The 16,758-nt window shown below is 41.1% G+C and overlaps 1 long non-coding RNA gene across 4 annotated transcripts in view; it reads right to left on the reverse strand.

The window, feature by feature from the left end:
• Window positions 1-15,693, reverse strand: part of LOC129011517 (uncharacterized) — a 119,963-nt gene extending 104,270 nt beyond the window's left edge. For all 4 annotated transcript variants that reach the window (XR_010123551.1, XR_010123550.1, XR_010123549.1 and 1 more), the window contains exon 1: window positions 15,133-15,693. This is a non-coding gene — a long non-coding RNA (uncharacterized LOC129011517). The remainder of the gene's footprint in view (window positions 1-15,132) is intronic.
• Between the last annotated feature and the right edge of the window lie 1,065 nt (window positions 15,694-16,758).

Below are 16,758 nucleotides of genomic sequence, written 5' to 3' on the forward strand. Positions count from 1 at the left end.
CCCAGCGTGAGCGAGGCAGAAGATGGGTGATTTCTGCATTTCCATCTGAGGTACCGGGTTCATCTCACTAGGGAGTGCCAGACAGTGGGCGCAGGACAGTGGGTGAGCGCACCATGCGCCAGCCGAAGCAGGGCCAGGCATTGCTTCACTCGGGAAGCGCAAGGGGTCAGGGAGTTCCCTTTCCTGGTCAAGGAAAGGGGTGACAGACGGCACCTGGAAAAACGGGCCACTCCCACCCAAATGCTGCGCTTTTCTGACGGGCTTAGGAAACCGTGCACCAGGAGACTATATCCTGCACCTGGCTCGGAGGGTCCTACGCCCATGGAGCCTCGCTGATTGCTAGTACAGCAGTCTGAGATCAAACCGCAAGGCAGCAGCCAGGCTGGGAGAGGGGCGCCCGCCCGCCGTTGCCCAGGCTCGCTTAGGTAAACAAAGCAGCCAGGAAGCTCGAACTGGGTGGAGCCCACCACAGCTGAAGGAGGCCTGCCTGCCTCTGTACGCTCCACCTCTGGGGGCAGGGCACAGATAAACAAAAAGACAGCAGTAACCTCTGCAGACTTAAATGTCCCTGTCTGACAGCTTTGAGGAGAGCAGTGGTTCTCCCAGCACGCAGCTGGAGATGTGAGAACGGGCAGACTGCCTCCTCAAGTGGGTCCCTGACCCCTGACCCCCGAGCAGCCTAACTGGGAGGCATCCCCCAGCAGGGGCAGACTGACACCTCACACGGCCGGCCAGGTACTCCAACAGACCTGCAGCTGAGGGTTCTGTCTGTTAGAAGGAAAACTAACAGAAAGGACATCCACACCAAAAACCCATCTGTACATCACCATCATCAAAGACCAAAAGTAGATAAAACCACAAAGATGGGGAAAAAACAGAGCAGAAAAACTGGAAACTCTAAAAACCAGAGTACCTCTCCTCCTCCAAAGGAACGCAGTTCCTCACCAGCAACGGAACAAAGCTGGACGGAGAATGACTTTGACAAGCTGAGAGAAGAAGGCTTCAGACGATCAAATTACTCCGAGCTACGGGAGGATATTCAAACCAAAGGCAAAGAAGTTGAAAACTTTGAAAAAAATTTAGAAGAATGTATAACTAGAATAACCAATACAGAGAAGTGCTTAAAGGAGCTGATGGAGCTGAAAGCCAAGGCTCGAGAACTACGTGAAGAATGCAGACGCCTCAGGAGCCGATGCGACCAACTGGAAGAAAGGGTATCAGTGATGGAAGATGAAATGAATGAAATGAAGTGAGAAGGGAAGTTTAGAGAAAAAAGAATAAAAAGAAACGAACAAAGCCTCCAAGAAATATGGGACTATATGAAAAGACCAAATCTGCGTCTGATTGGTGTACCTGAAAGTGACGGGGAGAATGGAACCAAGTTGGAAAACACTCTGCAGGATATTATCCAGGAGAACTTCCCCAATCTAGCAAGGCAGGCCAACATTCAGATTCAGGAAATACAGAGAACATCACAAAGATACTCCTTGAGAAGAGCAACTCCAAGACACATAATTGTCAGATTCACCAAAGTTGAAATGAAGGAAAAAATGTTAAGGGCAGCCAGAGAGAAAGGTCGGGTTACCCACAAAGGGAAGCCCATCAGACTAACAGCAGATCTCTCAGCAGAAACTCTACAAGCCAGAAGAGAGTGGGGGCCAATATTCAACATTCTTAAAGAAAAGAATTTTCAACCCAGAATTTCATATCCAGCCAAACTAAGCTTCATAAGTGAAGGAGAAATAAAATCCTTTACAGACAAGCAAATGCTCAGAGATTTTGTCACCACCAGGTCTGCCTTACAAGAGCTCCTGAAGAAAGCACTAAACATGGAAAGGAACAACCAGTACCAGCCACTGCAAAATCATGCCAAAATGTAAAGACCATCGAGGCTAGGAAGAAACTGCATCAACTAACGAGCAAAATAACCAGCTAACATCATAATGACAGGATCAAATTCACACATAACAATATTAACTTTAAATGTAAATGGACTAAATGCTCCAATTAAAAGACACAGACTGGCAAATTGGATAAAGAGTCAAGACCCATCAGTGTGCTGTATTCAGGAAACCCATCTCACGTGCAGAGACACACATAGGCTCAAAATTAAAGGATGGAGGAAGATCTACCAAGCAAATGGAAAACAAAAAAAGGTAGGGGTTGCAATCCTAGTCTCTGATAAAACGGACTTTAAATCAACAAAGATCAAAAGAGACAAAGAAGGCCATTACATAATGGTAAAGGGATCAATTCAACAAGAAGAGCTAACTATCCTAAATATACAGGCACCCAATACAGGAGCACCCAGATTCATAAAGCAAGTCCTTAGTGACCTACAAAGAGACTGAGGCTCCCACACAATAATAATGGGAGACTTTAACACCCCACTGTCAACATTAGACAGATCAACGAGACAGAAAGTTAAAAAGGATACCCAGGAATTGAACTCAGCTCTGCACCAAGTGGACCTAATAGACATCTACAGAACTCTCCACCCCAAATCAACAGAATATACCTTTTTTTCAGCACCACACCACACCTATTCCAAAACTGACCACATAGTTGGAAGTAAAGCTCTCCTCAGCAAATGTAAAAGAACAGAAATTATAACAAACTGTCTCTCAGACCACACTGCAATCAAACTAGAACTCAGGATTAAGAAACTCACTCAAAACCACTCAACTACATGGAAACTGAACAACCTGCTCCTGAATGACTACTGGGTACATAACGAAATGAAGGCAGAAATAAAGATGTTCTTTGAAACCAACGAGAACAAAGACACAACATACCAGAATCTCTGGGACACATTCAAAGCAGTGTGTAGAGGGAAATTTATAGCACTAAATGCCCACAAGAGAAAGCAGGAAAGATCCAAAATTGACACCCTAACATCACAATTAAAAGAACTAGAAAAGCAAGAGCAAACACATTCAAAAGCTAGCAGAAGGCAAGAAATAACTAAAATCAGAGCAGAAATGAAGGAAATAGAGACAAAAAAACCCTTCAAAAAATTAATGAATCCAGGAGCTGGTTTTTTGAAAGGATCAACAAAATTGTTAGACCGCTAGCAAGACTAATAAAGAAAAAAAGAAGCATCAAATAGACACAATAAAAAATGATAAAGGGGATATCACCACTGATCCCACAGAAATACAAACTACCATCAGAGAATACGACAAACACCTCTACGCAAATAAACTAGAAAATCTAGAAGAAATGGATAAATTCCTGGACACATACACTCTCCCAAGACTAAACCAGGAAGAGGTTGAATCCCTGAATAGACCAATAACAGGATCTGAAATTGTGGCAATAATCAATAGCTTACCAACCAAAAAGAGTCCAGGACCAGATGGATTCACAGCCGAATTCTACCAGAGGTACAAGGAGGAACTGGTACCATTCCTTCTGAAACTATTCCAATCAATAGAAAAAGAGGGAATCCTCCCTAACTCATTTTATGAGGCCAGCATCATCCTGATACCAAAGCTGGGCAGAGACACAACCAAAAAAGAGAATTTTAGACCAATATCCTTGATGAACATTGATGCAAAAATCCTCAAGAAAATACTGGCAAACCGAATCCAGCAGCACATCAAAAAGCTTATCCACCATGATCAAGTGGGCTTCATCCCTGGGATGCAAGGCTGGTTCAATATGCGCAAATCAATAAATGTAATCCAGCATATAAACAGAACCAAAGACAAAAACCACATGATTATCTCAATAGATGCAGAAAAGGCCTTTGACAAAATTCAACAACCTTCATGCTAAAAACTCTCAATAAATTAGGTATTGATGGGACGCATCTCAAAATAATAAGAGCTATCTATGACAAACCCACAGCCAATATCATACTGAATGGGCAAAAACTGGAAGCATTCCCTTTGAAAACTGGCACAAGACACGGATGCCCTCTCTCACCACTCCTATTCAACATAGTGTTGGAAGTTCTGGCCAGGGCAATTAGGCAGGAGAAGGAAATAAAGGGTATTCAATTAGGAAAAGAGGAAGTCAAATTGTCCCTGTTTGCAGATGACATGATTGTATATCTAGAAAACCCCATTGTCTCAGCCCAAAATCTCCTTAAGCTGATAAGCAACTTCAGCAAAGTCTCAGGATACAAAATCAATGTACAAAAATCACAAGCATTCTTATACACCAATAACAGACAAACAGAGAGCCAAATCATGAGTGAACTCCCATTCACAATTGCTTCAAAGAGAATAAAATACCTAGGAATCCAACTTACAAGGGATGTGAAGGACCTCTTCAAGGAGAACTACAAATCACTGCTCAAGGAAATAAAAGAGGATACAAACAAATGGAAGAACATTCCATGCTCATGGGTAGGAAGAATCAATATTGTGAAAATGGCCATACTGCCCAAGGTAATTTATAGATTCAATGCCATCCCCATCAAGCTACCAATGACTTTCTTCACAGAATTGGAAAAAACTACTTTAAAGTTCATATGGAACCAAAAAAGAGCCCACATCGCCAAGTCCATCCTAAGCCAAAAGAACAAAGCTGGAGGCATCACGCTACCTGACTTCAAACTATACTACAAGGCTACAGTAACCAAAACAGCATGGTACTGGTACCAAAACAGAGATATAGATCAATGGAACAGAACAGAGCCCTCAGAAATAACGCCACATATCTACAACTATCTGATCTTTGACAAACCTGAGAAAAACAAGCAAAGGGGAAAGGATTCCCTATTTAATAAATGGTGCTAGGAAAACTGGCTAGCCATATGTAGAAAGCTGAAACTGGATCCCTTCCTTACACCTTATACAAAAATTAATTCAAGATGGATTAAAGACTTAAACGTTAGACCTAAAACCATAAAAACCCTAGAAGAAAACCTAGGCATTACCATTCAGGACATAGGCATGGGCAAGGACTTCATGTCTAAAACACCAAAAGCAACGGCAACAAAAGCCAAAATTGACAAATGGGATCTAATTAAACTAAAGAGCTTCTGCACAGCAAAAGAAACTACCATCAGAGTGAACAGGCAACCTACAAAATGGGAGAAAATTTTCGCAACCTACTCATCTGACAAAGGGCTAATATCCAGAATCTACAATGAACTCAAACAAATTTACAAGAAAAAAACAAACAACCCCATCAAAAAGTGGGCAAAGGATATGAACAGACACTTCTCAAAAGAAGACATTTACGCAGCTAAAAGACACATGAAAAAATGCTCACCATCACTGGCCATCAGAGAAATGCAATCAAAACCACAATGAGATGGCATCTCACACCAGTTAGAATGGCCATCATTAAAAAGTCAGGAAACAACAGGTGCTGGAGAGGATGTGGAGAAATAGGAACACTTTTACACTGTTGGTGGGACTGTAAACTAGTTCAACCATTGTGGAAGTCAGTGTGGCGATTCCTCAGGGATCTAGAACTAGAAATACCATTTGACCCAGCCATCCCATTACTGGGTATACACCCAAAGGACTATAAATCATGCTGCTATAAAGACACATGCACACATATGTTTATGGTGGCACTATTCACAATAGCAAAGACTTGGAACCAACCCAAATGTCCAACAATGATAGACTGGATTAAGAAAATGTGGCATATATACACCATGGAATACTATGCAGCCATAAAAAATGATGAGTTCATGTCCTTTGTAGGGACATGGATGAAATTGGAAATCATCATTCTCAGTAAACTATCGCAAGGACAAAAAACCAAACACCGCATGTTCTCACTCATAGATGGGAATTGAACAATGAGAACACATGGACACAGGAACGGGAACATCACACTCTGGGGACTGTTGTGGGGTGGGCGGAGGGGGGAGGGATACCATTAGGAGATATACCTAATGCTAAATGATGAGTTAATGGGTGCAGCACACCAGAATGGCACATGTATACATATGTAACTAACCTGCACATTGTGCACATGTACCCTAAAACTTAGAGTATAATAATAATAATAAAATAAATAAATAAATAAAATAAATTTAAAAAACAAAACAAAACCAAAAAAAAAAAAAGAAATACAACTACATGGGCCTTAATAAAAATTTTAAATACACTCTCAGACATACTATATTCTAGGTAAGAACTATTACATCAAAATCCTAGCTTTGAATAACTTATTATTTTAAATAATCAGTAACTAAAACCAAGAAATCTATCACACAGAGAGGGGGGGAAGGTAATATTCTGAGTTATAAATGTTTTACCCTGTCTGATAAAAATAGAAGCATAAAAGTTTAACCTAAATTTTTCCTGGATTTAAATTTATAGATAAATTTGTTTTTCAGTGAATCCTTAATAGCAATTTTGCCAAGGAGGCCTTCTTCTGAAGGCCACCTCTGAAATAATTAGAGAATAAATGTCAATGGCATGATATTAAGATATTATTCTGCTGGGCACAGTGGCTCATGTCTGTAATCTCAGCACTTTGGGAGGCTGAGGTGGGCGGATCACGAGGTCAGTTCAAGACCAGCCTGGCCAACACAGTGAAATTTGGTCAGAAATTTTTATATCTACTAAAGATATAAAAAATTAGCCTGGTGTGGTGGCGGTGCCTGTAGTCCCAGCTACTCGGGAGGCTGAGGCAGGGGAATCGCTTGAACCCAGGAGGCAGAGGTTGCAGTGAGCCGAGATCGCACCACTGCACTCCAGCCTGGGCGAGACTCCGTGGAAAGAAATAAAGAAAGAGAAAAGAAAGGGAAAGAAAAGAAAGAAAGAAAAGGAAAGAGAGAGAGGAAAGAAAGAAAGAGAGAGAGAGAGAGAGAGAGAGAGAGAGAAATTATTCATTCAAGAAAAGCATTTAGGGGCCAAGTGCAGTGGCTCATGTCTGTAATGCCAGCATTTTGGGAGGCCAAGGCAGTAGGATCACTTGGGGCCAGGAGTTCAGAGACCAGTCTGCGCAATGTAGCAAGACCTCGTCTCTACAAAAAAATATTTAACGAATTAGCTCAGTGTGGTGTCACACGCCTGTAGTCCCAGCTACTCAGGAGGCAGAGGCAGAAGGATGGCTTGAGCCCTGGAATTCAAGGCTGCAGTGAACTATGATGGTGCCATTGCACTCAAGCCTGGATGACAGAGCAAGACTCTGTGCCCCCAGCCCCCAAAAAAAGAAAAAAAAGAAAGGAATTTAGGCAGGAAACTTTTCTATTGCTCTTAAAAGTAGTAGGGCCTAGAAGTGTAGAGGATGAGGCTAGGCACAATGGCTCATGCCTGTAACCCCAACAATTTGGGAGGCCAAGGCAGGCGGATTGCTTGAGCCCAGGAGTTCAAGACCAGCCTTTGCAACATGGCAAAACCCTGTCTCTGAAAAAAAAAAAAAAAAAGCAAAAATTAGTTGGATGTAGTGGCACGTGCCTATAGCTCCAGTTACTTGGGAAGCTGGGGTGGGTGGATCACTTGAGCCCGGGAGGAGGAGGTTGTAATGACCCAAGTTTGCACTATTGTACTCCAGCCTGGGCAACAGAGTGAGACCTTGTCTCAAAAAAAAGAAAAAGAAAAAAGAAAATGTAGAGGATGGTATGACTCATGTTTTTTCAGGGTTTTCAAATATGTATCAAGGCACTAGATAACCTGACTCTAGAATTTGCTAAGAGTATAGATATGCTGTCTTGCTGACTGAATAGCCCTATTATTCACATGCCGAAACTGAAACTGGGATAAGCAAATTTGAGAATAAGCCCTATCACCCAGACCTTTCCTTTCCTAATTTGTAGCTTCCATTTGTGTAATGAGGCCTAAAATCCTTTTTTGAACAGGTATACAGCAGAAAAGCAAACCTTTAAAGCAGTACAGAGTAAGAATTTGACATATAATATGAAAGAGCAGTTTCTTAACTCAGCACTACTGACATTTTGAACTAGATACTTCTCTGTTGGGCAGCACTGTCCTGGGCATTATAGGATATTTAGTAGCACCCCTGGTTTATATTCATTACATGTCAGTAGCTCTTCCCCTATCCAACATTCATGATAACCAAAGTCTCTTCAAACATTGCCTAAAGTTTCCTGGGAAACAAAATTGTTTCCAGTTAAGAACCACTGCTTTAGAGAATTGTGATAAAATTCTATCATAACATAAAGATAAAATAATAGTACAAGTAGGATTATGTAGTCTACAATTTTCTGGGATTACTCACAATCTCTTAGTATTTTTCCAATTTTAAAATTCTTGCTCTCACAATTTCTATATATGTCTAGATATCTACACTGCTGTGATAATCTTCATATATTCCCCTAAAAAATATAACATTAAAAACTCACAATACTCTCAAAACTCTGTGTTTCTTCTGTACCCTCTCATAATTTATCAAAATATACACTTCACTTCTCTATAAGTGTTAAGATTTCCCATCTCAGCATTCTGAATAACTTAAAATGAACAGACTTCTGACCAAGAAAGCAAATTAAATTTTCATTTCTCCATTAGAAAAAAACAAAGCCAGACTAAATAGAGAGAGCATGTTAAGTGTTTCCATATGGCTTTTTACTTCTAATGGTAAGTTTATCTGTGGTTTAAATGCTAAAAGGCTGATTTAACCAATTTTAAGTGATCTCATATCTGCAATCAATATGAAGTGTAATTAAGATGAGAAAAATAGGTATTGGGTTTCTGTAATTAACTTGAGATTAACATTAACAAAATTCAGCTTTGGTATTTCAGACAGAAATGGATAAGTTTTTAAAACTACAATTTAATTCTTACTATCTAATGTTTGTCCTTCTATAAAAGTTTCTAGAGCAGCAGCATAGTTTTTTTTAATGGTATTCACATATCCTGCATGAACATATTTAAAACAAATTAACACACACACAAGATCTGGAAAATAGCCTTCTTTCTAAATAAAAACATCTTAGTATTTTCTATTGTTGAAAGAAAAAATTTATTTTAAGTATATGTTAGTAAGCCAAGAGACTTTCTAAAATATTGTTAACATCTAGTACAATTTACAGTAAAATTCAATTTTAGAACTTACTTCAGAAGGAATTTCACTTTAATTATACATACTTGCTTATTCCAAAATATAATTATAAAAAGGAATTAAAGCAGTTTCTCACTTAAAGAATAAAGTTACACTTACCAACAGAAACAAGATGGGATATAAAGCCCATAGATACAGAGCTTTCATAGCATTAAATGTAGCCTATTCAGCTTGGTTGAATAATAGGATGTTCACTAGTCAGTTAAATAGAGTAAATTCCAAATGATAAACAAAAAGGGAATGTGAAATCCATCAATTTCATCTATACCCTGCAGTTATTTCAATCATCACTATTTAAAAATATACTAAGTATAGATCTCCTATCACATACTATGGTTAACAAAATAATAGAACTATAACTTTATATTTAAAATTGAATCATATCTCTGGTATAAAATGTATAAATACAGAATTTTACTACTTATAAAGCTTACAATGAATTCATTCAACAAATTAAACATCTACTATTTACATTCCAAGCTCAACAAAAAGAGTAGCTATTGCAGACCCTTTTCTCAGCACAGCAGAGGAATTATTTGGATTGAGTTCGCGAGACTTCTTTACATCAGCAACAGCAACTATGTAGAAAAAGATGGGTTTTTGGCCAGGCATGGTGGCTCATGCCTGTAATCCCAGCACTTTAGGAGGCCAAGGCAGGTGGATCACGAGGTCAGCAGATCAAGACTAGCCTGGCTAACATGGTGAAACCCCATCTCTACTAAAAAAAAAATACAAAAAATTAGCTGGGCATGGTGGCACATGCCTGTAGTCCCAGCTACTCAGGAGGCTGAGGCAGGAGAATTACTTGAACCTGGGAGGTGGAGGTTGCAGTGAGCCAAGACTGCGCCACTGCACTCCAGTCTGGGTGACAGAGCAAGACTCCGTCTCAAAAAAAAAAGAAAGAAAAAAAAGATGGTTTTTTTGTCAGTTATTTACAGATTCTAGCAAATACAAACAGAATATGGATCAGTTTTAGATTTCTAAGTTTTCAAGTTGGTAGAAACGCCAGATGGTTTTAAATTTGGAAAAGCTAATCCAAGACAGAATTCAAATAAATATTACTCTTGTACCTTCCTTTTGGCTTAACATTTAGCTTCCTTCCTAAAGCTCTTCAGTCAATCAATACAACTGTGTCACAAAATTCACCTCCTTTTCTCATTAGCATCATCTATGTAATTTGGCTGGGTGCAGTGGCTCATACCTGTAATCCCAGCACTCTGGGAGGCCGAGGTGTGTGGATCACCTGTGGTCAGGAGTTTGAGACCAGCCTGGCCAACATGGTGAAACCCCATCTCCGCTAAAAATACAGAATTAGCTGGGCATGGTGGCATGTGCTTGTAGTCCAGCTACCTGGGAGGCTGAGGCAGGAGAATCGCTTGAACCTGGGAGGCGGAGGGTGCAGTGAGCTGAGATCGTGCCACCGCACTCCAGCCTAGGCAACAAGAGCAAAAATTCATCTAAGAAAAAAAAGATATTCAGTTTTTGCCTATCCAGATTCATCAGAATAATTTTTAAAGTTACACAATACAGAAATACATTACTTTTTAAATACAGATAGGGTCTTGCTATGTTGTCCAGGCTGGACTCGAACTACTGGGTTCATATGATCCTCCTGCTTTGGCCTCCCAAAGTGCTGGGATTATAGGAGTGAGCCAACATGCCTGGCCACATTCTTTTTTATAAAAAAAAATACAAAGAAGAGCATTTCATTTCAATACTCTGTCAAATAGTAAATATGATACTAATTCTTTATCAGCCTACCCAATAACTATGAATGAAATCTATATACATTATCCACCCACTGAGGAAAAAGAGACATCCATAAAATTTAAATAGGTGTTGTTCAACATGTCTGTCACACTTGAGCTACCTTACCTTGTATGAAAGACCAATTTAAAAATCCTCAAAGACAACCTTTATTTTATTTGATTAATTGGTCATGGGTAAAATGTATAAGTAACTTATTAAAAAGGGACAATATACTTTATAAGAAAAACTACCACAGTAATTCCCAAGAAGAATCTGACAATAAGCTCTTTGACAATAATATTGTGCATCATCTGGTTTCTGTTCCAAAGCCTTAGTCAGCTCCTACAAAAACAAACATGTTGAGTGTCAGTAAAAGTTTTTAAAAAGCCATCAAATTCTAATTAAAACATAATTTTTAAACAAATAACTTACCAGAAACTATTTGGAGGAAAGATAACAGGGATGTAATCTTGGAGTGTTTCCTCATAAGAGGATCTCCCCTTCTCCTTCCCTTCCTCCCAAAAGTAGACAATCTAATATAGTATCTCTGTACTGTAAAGCATTTAGGGGCTGGGCACGGTGGCTCACACCTGTAATCCCAGCACTTTGGGAGGCTGAGGCAGGTGGATCACCTGAGGTCAGGAGTTCAAGACCAGCCTGGCCAACATGGTGAAACCCTGTCTCTACTAAAAATACAAAAATTAGCCAGGTGTGGTGGCACACGCCTGCAATCCCAGCTACTTGGGAGGCTGAGGCAGGAGAATCACTTGAACCTGGGAGGCAGAGGTTGCAGTGAGCCGAGAACATGCCACTGCACTCCAGCCTGGGTGACAAGAGTGAAACTCCATCTCAAAAAATCAACAACAAAAATAGCATTTAGTTCCTGGCCTATGGAACTCAATAAATGGTAATTATTATCACCTCACACATTCTGAAGAGTTTAATTGATGCATATTGACCATTACAGATTTTGTCCTTCTAATTTGGAGAAGATTCAAACATCATATAGAATTTAAGTTTCCCAGAAAATGTGAAGCTGTCCAATAAAAAAAGACTAAAAGTTAAATCTAGAGCTCAGGGAGGTTAAGACAATCAATACATACACCATCAAGCTTACCTGGCCCTCTCTTAACCTCTATCAATAACACACAACTCTAATAAAATGCAATTAAACATTCTGTTCAAAGCCCAGATACAACCTAATAGATGGCTATAGTAACTGATTAAGAGTTAACATTAGACAGATTAAAACTTTTTCACCCTGTGCAGTCACAACATATAGGTGTGCTAGCTATAAAAATAATAATGTAAAAGATTACACAATTAGGGAGATCAAGGGCAAGTGCAGGAACACAGGAACACTTTTATTTTCTGCCAACTGCCTACAAACTCTAGGGATTTGGTAGTTTTCTTAAATGGTAAAATTATTTCAATAGTCACATGTGTCACTGACTTTGCTTTAACCTAGTAGCATAATTCTCACAAAGCAATGAATACAGATGCCCTTCAGCTCACCTGGGGTTACATTCAATCAACAGAAAGAAAGTGTGGCTCAAACTAAGACAGCAAAGAAGCTATAAGATGCTACTTTAAGGGCCTCACTTTGTACCTTGCAAGCTGTTATAAGAAATTTGGACCTTAGGTATGATGGAAAGCCATGGAAAGTTCATTGTTAGTAGGAGAGTGACATGGTCCAATTTACCCTTTTTAAATGTCATTCTGGTTGCTGTATGGTGAATACATTATAACAAATCCAGACTGGAAACAGAGACTTCTTAGGAAACTTCTACATTAGGTCTAGGCTAGAAAAGGATGTTAGCCACTTTTCTAAATACAATAATGATGAGAGGTGATGAGAAATACAATGAGCTGGAATATATTAGAACCAGCAAGACTTGCCAATGTGGGATAAGATAAATTGAAGATCACTCCAGGGTTTGGGGTTTACTTAGATCTATACCTGGCACCCAGTAAGCACTCAGTGAAAAGTATTGATTTCCGTCCTTACAGACATTTTTCCACCTTTTCCCCAATCTCTAATTTGACCGCATCTCCTTTGCCACAAAATATAAAAATGTTTGCCTCTCCAGTCTTAATCTTCTCAAAGCCACTAGTAACCCCTTATCAAATCCAACAAGCTGAAAGGCCTTACCTTTCCATTCAGCTTACCATTCTGTTGCTTCTTAAAAACTAATGTTTTCCAGGCTGGCCGTGGTGGCTCACACCTGTAATCCCAGCACTTTGGGAGGCCGTGGCAGGTGGATCATCTGAGGTCAGAAGTTCGAGACCAGCCTGGCCAACATAGCAAAACCCCATCTCTACTAAAAATACAAAAATTAGCCAGGCATGGTGGGTGCATGCCTATAATCGCAGCTACTTGGGAGGCTGAGGCAGGAGAATCGCTTGAACCCAGGAGGTGGAGGTTGCAGTGAGCCGAGATCGTGCCACTGCACTCCAGCCTGGGCGACAAGAGCAAAACTCTGTCTCAAAAAATAAAAATAAATAAATAAATAAAAATTAAAAACCTAATATTTTCCTTGGGCTCAGTACTTAGACTTCCTCCCCTTTAGAAACTTTCTTCGACTCTTTAAGTGGTGTCGGGGCTTCACATACGTCTTGAATCATCCTGATGACTCAAGTCTATCTTAAGAGCCTAGACAGTGCTCCTGTGCAGTATCAGCATAGTTTTCTCTAGACTTCACCCGAAATGTCCCAGAGGCAATTCATATACAAATATTCAAAATCTAAAACTACTTCCTCTCTGCAAACCTATTCCCCCATGCTGAACGCAATCTTCTAAGTGCTATCATCCTAGGTACTATTTAAGTGAAAGGCACCAAATCCTACTACATTCTCCCAGCCAGAAACTCAGGAGTCATCCCTTATATTCCAATTATCAAGTCCAGTGAATTTTACATAAAACAACTCCCCTCTATGCCCTCAATCACTGCCCTATATGCAGATATAATTCATTATCTACTCTGCTTTTAAAGTAGGTTTTGTAATTCAGAAAATTTCGTTTCCTTCATCTAAATTCTTCACAGATCTCCATGATCATATGATAAAACTGAAAACCATCTGCTGAGATTTAATGCCTTTGATGGCCTGGCCTCTCTCCACTTGTTTAGCCTTTATCTCCTAGCACTTGCCTCCTCATATTTTATGTTCTAATACTACTGAACCACTTGTATTATTCCCAAAACAGAACAGTTATGTAGTCTTTACCATGTGCCTGGCATTGTACTAAGCATATAATACAGGGTACCTCACTTATCCTCATAATAACACTTTCAAGTAGGTCCTATTTGTTCCCATTTGACAGATGAGAAATCTGCTCTGGAGTGATGACAGGAACCTTACTGAAGTTACACAGTTATCATGAAACCAGAATTTTGACCCAAGAGTCTCTGACTCCAGAGCCTGGACTCTTAACCACCACACATACTACACCTTGAACGATTCTCAAAATTCACACATATTCTCTCCCTACTGAATTTTGCAACCTCCTCTGTAAAGTTTTTAACTCCCTCAGTCAGATTCTATTCTGCTATGCTCTTTTATACACAAGCCCATTACAGTAGTTACCTTGTCTGTCTTTCCACTAGACTGAAAACTCACTTATTGAAGTTTTTTCATCTTTAGATTCCTGATTTCCAGTACAACATTCACCACTTAATGTTCATTCTTTGTTGAACGAACGAAAAATGTGAAATAGCATATGTGATAAGAACATTTCCCCCTTATTCCTAATTGGATGACCTTATATAAAATATACACATTTTAACTCACATGATTCCAAGTGACCTGAATCCCACATGGCTGTTAAAGTAGCCCTTGGGAAAATCCAGGAGAAATACCCTCACATTAATCATCAAGGTTTCAGCCCTACTTATCATTACCAATTATTTAATAATTTACATTGATCTGTTCATCTTTGTGAGGTCATCTCACAGTTTAAAAAGAACATTGCTTCTTAACACAGCTGGTTCTTATCATGATCATTCTCCCCACACCCAAGGTTTCTGATTAGGGGTCTGTGGTGGGTCCTGAGAATTTGCATTTCTAGGGCCAGGCACGGTGGCTCACGCCTATAATCCCAGCACTTTGGGAGGCTGAGGGGAGTGGATCATTTGAGGCCAAGAGTTTCAGACCAGCCTGGCCAACATGGTGAAACCCCATCTCTACTAAAAATACAAAAATCAGCTGGGTGTGGTTACACGTGTCTGTAATCCCAGCTAATTGGGAGGCAGACACAGGAGAATTGCTTGAACCTGGGAGGCGGAGGTTGCAGTGAGCTGAGATTGCGCCACTACATTCCAGCAGGGCCCACTAGCCAAGGAAAGGGTTATAAAATAAATAGCAAAGGGAAGGAAAAACACGCACCTCTGGGATGCTGCAGGTCCTGCGGCAGCCGCCGCCATCCCTCTTAGTCCATGTTGCTGCCGCCGGAGCTGCTACTATCGCGCTCAGCAGCTCCGCCACCGCCCAAGGGGGAAACTTCTGCAGAAACATCAACCGAGCTTCCGTCTTAAGCAGCCAACGAGCAGCCACGCAGCGTGCTGCTAGCGGGACGGGAGGCGACACGCGGGCGCGTAGCCGGCTGGGACAGTGGAGGACCGAGTCCTCCCAGCCCGCACCCCGGCCCAGGACCCGCGCTCAAAGTCCCCGCCCCTCGTAGCCACGTTTACGGAGGGCTGGGCCTACAGGTTCTCCCTCTTTTCCACCGCGCCCACGCCCGCGGGCACTCCAACCGAGCCTCCAGGAGTAGTAGCTCAGAAGCACTTTTGTAACATACTGTAACAGGAACGTGTACGGGCACGGGCGTTTGCTTGTCCGTTAATAACACAAGCTACAGGCCGAGCGTGGTGGCTCACACCTGTAATCCCAGCACTTTGGGAGGCCGAGACGGGTGGATCATGAGGTCAGGAATTCAAGACCAGCCTGGCCAAGATGCTGAAACCCCGTCTACTAAAAATATAAAAACTAGCCGGGCGTGGTGGCACGCGCCTGTAATCCCAGCTACTTGGGAGGATGAGGCAGGGGAATCCCTTGAACCCGGGCGGTAGAGGTTGCGAGGTTGCAGTGAGCCGAGATCGCACCACTGTACTCCAGCCTGAGCGACAGAGCAAGACTCCGTCTCAAAAAATATATATATATATAAAAATAAATAAAATATAAAATATAAATAAAATAACACAAGTTACTTCGAGCTCCGTTTTCCCTGGGTTTTATCACGGCTTTCGTCTCCGTGATGTCACTGTCGGCTGCGTGGTCTTTTCAGTGAACAGAGGGGCCTGGATGGCTCTTGGATTCCCGCGATCGTTGCGCTGGGAATGGAAAAGGGCTGGGACTCGCTGTAAGTCGTTCTGACCTGGCAGCGTCTAAAAGCCGTCTGGTGCCCGGGGAGACGCGCCCGGCGCCCGCGTACTGTTCATTCTCTTCTTCGTAACTCCACAGCCCAGGCTTTCTTCTTAGTGGGCTTCCCGGATCAAGAAGGAAAACCTTTTCTATCCGAAAGCACTGAGGGGCGGCAGGTGGCCTGAAGTGATCTCAGGGCCGCTTTGTTTCCCAACCTAGTCGGTCAGGCCCTCCCTCAGCGCCCTTTGACCCATGCACATCCGATGGGGAAAGCTGCCAGCGCGTTCCAGGGGTGGGGTCAGATTGGGGAGCTGGAGGGAATGGTCTTCATCTAACTTTATACCACTACCAAACTGTGTTAATTCATGTAGCTTTATAATAAGTCTTGAAGTCCTTTATTCTCCCAAGATTGCTTTGGCTTATTCTAAGGCCATTGTATTTCTAGGTGATTTTGGAATTAGCTTGTCAGTTTAAAAAAAAACAAAACTGCTGGGATATGTACTGGGCTTGCATTGGATCTATAGATCTGTTTGGGGATAACTAGTATATTAACAATATTAAGTCCTTCAGTCCATTTAAGTGGCCGTTTATTTAAGTGGCCTCTAATTTCTCCTGGCAATGTTTTGTAGATTGTACACAAATTTATACTTT

The sequence above is a fragment of the Pongo pygmaeus genome, chromosome 14 (assembly GCF_028885625.2).
Source record: "Pongo pygmaeus isolate AG05252 chromosome 14, NHGRI_mPonPyg2-v2.0_pri, whole genome shotgun sequence".
NCBI classification, from domain to species: domain Eukaryota; kingdom Metazoa; phylum Chordata; class Mammalia; order Primates; family Hominidae; genus Pongo; species Pongo pygmaeus.